Genomic DNA, 7,338 nt, shown 5'->3' with positions numbered 1-7,338 from the left:
ATATATTTATAATATATGCCTTATAATATAAGCATATTTATATTTACATATATAAAATGAAAAAATTTTTAAAGGTGTATTCTGTCTTGGACAGAAAGGCTTAATTTTTTATTTTTATTTTTTTAGAGATGAGATCTTACTATGTTGCTCAGGCCAATCTCAAATCCTGGGATCATGTGATCCATCTTCCTCAGCCCCCCAAAATGCCAGGATTATAAGCATGAGCTACCATGCCTGGCCTTTAATACAATTTTAAAAGTCAATTGTCTCTAAATTAACCTATAAGTAAATTGAGGTTCAAAACCAGTTGATTCTGTGAAAAAATATTTATGAAATAACAATCAGGAAAATTTTGAAAAAGAACAGTGAAGGACAAAACTTCCCAGATACTAGAACATAATAATTAAATAGTCTAAAATAATTTAAGGTTGTTCATGAATATACAGAGAAATCAGTAAAAGGACATCCCAGAAATAGGCCCAAATGCAGTCAAAAATTTCATCACTGATCTAGGTGGCTTTGAGTATCTGGAACTTATTCAATCACAAAAACCTGGAAAAGAAATTAAGGTAGGTCCCTACCACTTCATTCACCCAAATGAATACCAACTGGATCTAAGATTAAGTTTTTAATGCCCTAAAAGAAAGTATTGGAGACTTAAAAAAAAGTCACAATGGGTTAAGTGTGGTGGTTCACACCTATAATCTCAGCACTTTGGGAGGCTCTGATGGGAGGATCGCTGGAGCCCAGGATTTCAAGAACAGCCTGGGCAATATAACTAGACCCTGTCTCTACAAAAAAGTTTCTTAAAATCCACAATAACCAGGTGTGGTGGCATGCACCTGTAGTCTCAGCTACTCAGGAGGCTGAGGCAGGAGGAATACTTGAGCGCAGCAGATTGAGGCTGCAGCGAGTCACGTTGGTGCCATTGCACTCCAGCCTGGGGAACTGAGCAAAACTCTCTCTCAAAAAGAAAGAAAGAAAAAAAAGTCAGCTGGGCGCAGTGGCTCACGCCTGTAATTCCAGCACTTTGGGGAGGCCAAGGCAGGAGGATCACTTGAGGTCAGGGACTCGAGACCAACCTGGGCAACACAGTGAAACCCCATCTCTACTAAAAATACAAAAATTAGCCAGGCGTGGTGGTGCGCGCCTGTAATCCCAGCTACTCAGGAGGCAGACGCAGGAGAATCACTTGAACCCGGGAGGCGGAGGTTGCAGTGAGCCAAGATCGCACCACTGCACTCCAGCCTGGGCGAGAGTGAGACCCTGCCTCCAAAAAAAAAAGAAAAAGAAAAGAAGAAAGTCACAATTCAGCGAATTTAAAACAGAACGACCACATCTGACCTACAGTGAGAAGGATGCTCCTAGCATACAGGTAGGTCTCTCTTTATTTTAAAGACAGGGAGACAGGGTCTCATTGTGTCACCCAGGCTTGAGTGCAGTGGTGTGATTATGGCTCACTGCTGCCTCAAATTCCTGGGCTCAAGCCATCTTCTGCCTCAGCCTCCCAAAGTGCTGGGATTACAGGCGTAAGCCACTGCACCCGGCATTGAATCCTTTAAAGGAAGAGCTCCTTCTAAGTTATTCCATTTTCAGGCATTTTTTGTTAAGCCACAATTGAAGGTATTGTCTACTCTGTCAACACAGCTTCTAACTCATGTGGGCCATGTGAGCCCATCCTTCCATCCTTACTTCAGCTTTATCAAAGGGTTCTGGAAGATACCGCATGCGCTTTGTGATCACAACAAAAACTACAGAATCCAACACTTTTGTCTGTGCCTCAGCAACCAAACTTAAACCAACTATAATCATCCTGAATTGGGTCATTTTGCATTTTATCTTAAACCGCTTAGCCAGGCCTAGGAGCCCTCCTCTCTATAACAGAAATAACAGTACTTATTGAATTGGTTGCTGTGAAGATTAAGTAACTTAATATATGTAACAGCATTTAGAATAGGCCCTGACAACACACTTGTTGGAGGTGGGCAGGATCTAAATTTAAAAGAACATTCCCTAGGACTGGAAAGTCCCTGCCACTCGTGGGTCTGGGTGAGAGGCCCTGCCCTGACCTGGGGTGGGTTCTTCAGTCCGTCCCCATGGAGAGGTCAATGGCATGGCTGTTGCATCCCATGAAGTCCTGGTGTACTCTGCCACCCATGGGCAGGTGAGTGAAGTTTCGAGAGCTGTCCTAAAGAACCAGGGACACTTCTGGCCTTTTCTAACCCTGCTAGTTCTCCCCTACATCCAGTGTAGGGAACATTCTGAGTGGCTGCTGGCTTTTTGGGCAATCCCACAGCCGTGAGCAGAGAACCAACACAAAGTCTCAGTCCTGCTGGCAAAGCTAGGTCCCTTCTGTAGAAGTCACAGCAGCTACTGAGCAAGATAAGGGTCCTGCTGGACTTCTCCCAAGAGCAAAGATACATCTTGTTTGAGTTCTTTAATGCTTCCTCCTCAAAGTGTGGTTTACGGGGCCCCCTTTCCCCTTCCCCCAGTGTGGCCAGAGGACCCATCTTTCACCCAGTGTAGAAGGCCTGTGAATTCTGGGGCTGTGGCCTGGCCCATTCAGACCAGGCCAGGCCTCCAGAGGGAAAGTTGAGCCCTTCCCTTTCCACAAAATGACAGTGGTGGGAGAGAACCTTCCTGGACAGCAAAGACAAAAGGTTAAAAGTAAAGTCAGGTACTTTTGACAGCCAATGGGGGTGCTTTCAGCTACCAAGGTAGATGAGTCCTTGAGAATTCCCAGGGGCCAAGATGTTCCTGAGAGGAACAGCCAGGAGGGTGGATGAGGTCTCCAGCTGAATGTGTAAAGGAACAGTGGGCTTGGGAAAGGACCTGAGGAGGTCACAGGGGAGGAGAGAGGAGTGGGGGAGAGGGAAGAAGAGTGGAGGGGAGGAACGGAGAAGGAAGAGAGAAGGGAGGAGGGGAAGAAGGAGGAGGGGAAGGGAAGAGGGAGGAGAGGATGGTGGAGAGGGAGGAGGAAGGGGGAAGAAGAAGGGCAGGAAAAGGCCAAGGTGTGTGTGCCCTCCCTCCTCAGGCAAGGACTCAGTCCACAGAGGAACAACTGGCCTTGGGTTTGTCATCCAGTAATGGCTTCTCCTCTACCCCAATTAGTCACACATTCCTGGGTTTCAATCAGTCACTTCATCCACTACCATGAGTCCCACCTCTATACAGCCAAGAATTCTCCATAGCGCCACTCAGAATCCACAGGTCCTTCCACCCATTCTCTGCCCCATTCTCTGCCTGAGCTCCTGCCTTCTAGGGCAGGTCTTACTCCATTTCTCCTGGCCAGACAGGGACCATATTTCCTAAAACAAAAAGCTGAGGAGTGAGAGTTTACTTATGGAGATCAACTGTTACTCACTTGCTGTTACCCACTGGATCAAAGAAAAGAACTGAATCTTTCTAAGGGAATACAAGGGTCAGGCACGAAGTTTCTGTCTTTAAAGACCGCGTAAATGAAGATGCTATGAGCATTCTATTTCTTGACTCAGTTATTCCATCAGACAGGCAAAACTTTTCATGTATGATATCATCATGTGTTGGGAGGTACAGAGAATCCTCAAAATCTGGTGGTGGCAGGGAAGGTGGTACAATCATTTAAGAGGATCATTTGGCAGCATCAAGTTACAATAGGCAGGAAGAACAAAAAACAAAAGCAGGCCCTCTGCTCATGCAGTCCAAGTCTTTGCATCTACTCTGTATGTCCAGAGTGAGACACAGATTATCTTAGAGAAAACCAGGAACATCCTTAACTGAATAATGTAACCATGCCATGGAATATTATATGTCTGTCAAAATGTAGGTAGACTGGGCACTGTGTAATGTGCTTGTAATTCCAGCAATTTGGGAGGCCGAGACAGGAGGATGGCTTGAGCCCAGAAGTTCAAGATCAACATAGGCAACATAAAGAGATCCCCATCGCTATTTAAAGAGAGAGAGAGAGAGAGAGAGAGAGAGAGAAAATGTAAGTAAATCAAAAACAAAAAACAAATGTATGTGGATCTGTCCCTTGTTCTGGCATGGAAAGAATTTCAAGGCATATTGTTGGGCAAATAAAGCAAGCTGCAGAACAGTATGATAGCATTTACGTAAAAACAGAGCAAGGAACAAACTTAGTATGCAAATGCAAAGGAAAACATCTGTCAGGGTATCCCCCCAAACTCAGATGGGAGGGAGGAGGGATGCTAGTTGTTTCTGTAAAGCTGTCTCTCTGATAAGAATAAGTGACTATTTAAAATCTTTTTAAGATTTTAAGATTGGTGGTCTATGTAAAGCCGATTACACTTGATCTTTATTTTTTGTTTTTCAAATTATCCATCGATAACAATCTGAAAAATAGAGACTTTGCATAGGCAACCAAGATTAAAGAAACTTGAGGAGTTGTATCTACTGTAGTTGGAAATGAAAATCTGGAAATTCGGCCGGGCGCGGTGGCTCAAGCCTGTAATCCCAGCACTTTGGGAGGCCGAGACGGGCGGATCTCGAGGTCAGGAGATCGAGACCATCCTGGCTAACACGGTGACACCCCGTCTCTACTAAAAATACAAAAAACTAGCCGGGTGAGGTGGCGGGCGTCTGTAGTCCCAGCTACTCCGGAGGCTGAGGCAGGAGAATGGCGTAAACCCGGGAGGCCGAGCTTGCAGTGAGCTGAGATCCGGCCACTGCACTCCAGCCCGGGCGGCAGAGCGAGACTCCGTCTCAAAAAAAGAAAAAGAAAGAAAATCTGGAAATTCAGGATGAATAGTTGTAACATTGTTAAGGATAAAAGCCCCTTTGAAAATCTGTTGAAAGCTACAGACCTTGCTCCCGGGAAAACTACACACCACTCCCAATGCTGCATACAATTTCAGAGAACAAACGGACCCCCAGAAGCCCATCCATGAATCACGGAGCCTAGGTTAAGAACTTCTGATTCAGACAACAGTTAAAGCCACTAAAACAGATGTGACTATGCAGAGAACATGTGTTAGGACTAGCAGAGATGGATTATAGAGCCCAAGGAAACCCCAACAGTGAAAGAGCAGGAAGAGTAGCTGACAGACAAGGAAGATCTGGGCAGTTGTGAGACAGCCAAGCAAGGGGCAAAGACAAGAGATGAGCTGTTGAGTGAGGCCCGTTCAAGAGAGGAGAGATGGTAGCATGAGCTGCTCCATGTCTTCTGCCCTCTCTGCCATCTCTATACTGCTGTCACGTAGATTCTCTGAGAGCTCCACCAATGCAAATAGTGTCATTTACCTTCAGCGAGTGGTGGGCAGTGAGTATACAAATGGGACCAGGTCCCATCGTCTGGTCCCAGTCTCATCCTCTGGACTTGTTTCCACTTAGCTCCAAACACATTGGGCCATGGGGCATTTCTCAAATACATCTTTTCCTTTGATGCCTTCATTATTGCCATTTCCTTTATTTAGCACAATGCCAGGCATATTCATAAGGTCCTCAAAAACGGTCAGAGTTTCTTCTTTCCTTCCCAACTCATGGAAACTGTCACTTAATAAAAACATCAATTTGGAGACTCCTCTATGACTACCCCAGTCCGGATCACCACTCCCTTCCCATCCCTGCCCTTTATCTGTGGACTCGCTCCCTAAGACACCTAGTGCAGTAGCTTTAATGTTTGCTAGCTGGCTGACTGAGACAGCCCTGAGGGTGTCAGGAAGCACTGTCTTCCTAGCTAGACTCTGATCTACCAGGGAAGCCTGTAGAAGTGGACACTTAGGAGCTATGTCTGCCAATGTACATAGTATGTGCATAGTTTCCCCACAAAATGAAATAAAGCACCAGTCATGAGTCACTTAACAACAGGGATACATTCTGAGAAATGCATCTTTGGCAATTGGGTCCTTGTGTGAGCATCATAGGACAAACTTACACAAACCTACATCGTAAGGTGTACTACGCACCTAGGCTATATGGTACAGCTTGTTGTTCTTAGGCTACAAACCTGTACTGCATGTTACAGTACGAATACTGTAGGCAACTAACACAATAAGTATTTATTTGTGCACGGGACCACTGTCATATAATGTAGTCCTCCATTGTCATTATGTGGTGCATGACTTGTATACTAAAGGTTTTGAGACCTCAGCTTTTGCAATGGATACCCCTCAGAAAATTATAGATTACAGACTGCAGACTCATGGGGGTCACACAAATAATCAGAACCGCAAATATCAAATGTCACCAACTACAGGGACACAGTTTAAGCCCTACTGACTCACAGAAACACCAGTGCAGCATTATGTCCACCTCTGACCCATATCTACAAAGCAGTGTACTTGGACACCAAATGCACCACTTTTTGAAGAAAAAAAAAAAAGCTTCGTTCAGGACAGCCCCACACAGGTTCAGCCACCCTCAGCATTGAGTCCAGGAGGCTCTGCCCCACCCTTTCCTGACAAGTGGGAAAGGAATGCTGCAAGACCTTGAACCCCTAGGTAAATCAGCCTGGCCTTCCCAGGGATGGTTCCCTGCTTACTCTATTTATGAGCTCAAAGTGCTGGGTAGTCAGCTGGCAATGAAAAGGCCTGGTCCCGGAAATGACCACTGCCCCAAAGCCTAGAAAGACAGCAGGCGGGGTTCAAATTCAGCTTGCTTCATTCACACTGTACTGAGCCAAATCACCCCAGGGCATGGCTCAGGCCTCATCTGGAGGAGGCATGATATCCATGATCCCGGTCCCATAGCACCGTCCCCTCCCTACCCCCCACCACCGAACACACACCTGTAAAGCTCTTTGGGAACTGTTCTGAAGGGCTATCACAGCCACCAGATCCAAGACCCTCTGAATGATGAATAACAGTCAAAGAATTCTAACAACTAAAGCGATGACCTTGAGCCTAATTTCTTTCTCTGTAAAATGAAAGTGTTGGACTGTCATTCCCAGATTTCAGCACTAGTAAAATTATCAAAACAAAAAAATAATGAATTACTGAGGTTTTAGTTCTCCAAGTGAGAATTTTTTCCTCAAAAATCATAAACTATATGTGTCACCATCATTTCCTAAAAGAAATAACATTTAAATCAAAAAAGTTGAAAAGAGGTAATGTCAGAATAAGCGCAGCCACCCCAAGGCAGGCCGGTAGGCAACGGCCCCGACCAAGGAGATCCCGGAGCGGCTCTCCGGCTGTCAGCAAAGGGTCTACATCTGCCCGGAACCTGACATTCTGGGTACGTCTCAACGACGCGGCAAACAAGCGTCCACTCCCAACGCGAGCAAGTTTAAAACCCAGGAACACAGACACCAGGCACCGGAGTGAAGCATTTCCAGGCCTCTGCGGGTTGCCCCGGGCCGCGGCGAGGACCCGCACCCCGGTTCCCCAGTGGCTCGCCAGGCCC

General features: G+C 46.0%; 1 protein-coding gene and 1 pseudogene across 5 annotated transcripts in view; one reads left to right on the top strand and one right to left on the bottom strand.

Moving 5' to 3' along the window:
- LOC105523788 (up-regulator of cell proliferation) overlaps positions 1 to 7,338 on the bottom strand; it is a 49,314-nt gene that overhangs the window by 20,449 nt on the left and 21,527 nt on the right. The window lies entirely within an intron of this gene.
- Positions 1 to 7,338, top strand: part of LOC105523800 — a 27,613-nt pseudogene that overhangs the window by 9,247 nt on the left and 11,028 nt on the right.

The sequence above is a fragment of the Colobus angolensis genome, unplaced genomic scaffold, assembly GCF_000951035.1.
Source record: "Colobus angolensis palliatus isolate OR3802 unplaced genomic scaffold, Cang.pa_1.0 Scaffold475, whole genome shotgun sequence".
NCBI classification, from domain to species: domain Eukaryota; kingdom Metazoa; phylum Chordata; class Mammalia; order Primates; family Cercopithecidae; genus Colobus; species Colobus angolensis.
This window is presented reverse-complemented; position numbering and strand designations above follow the sequence as displayed.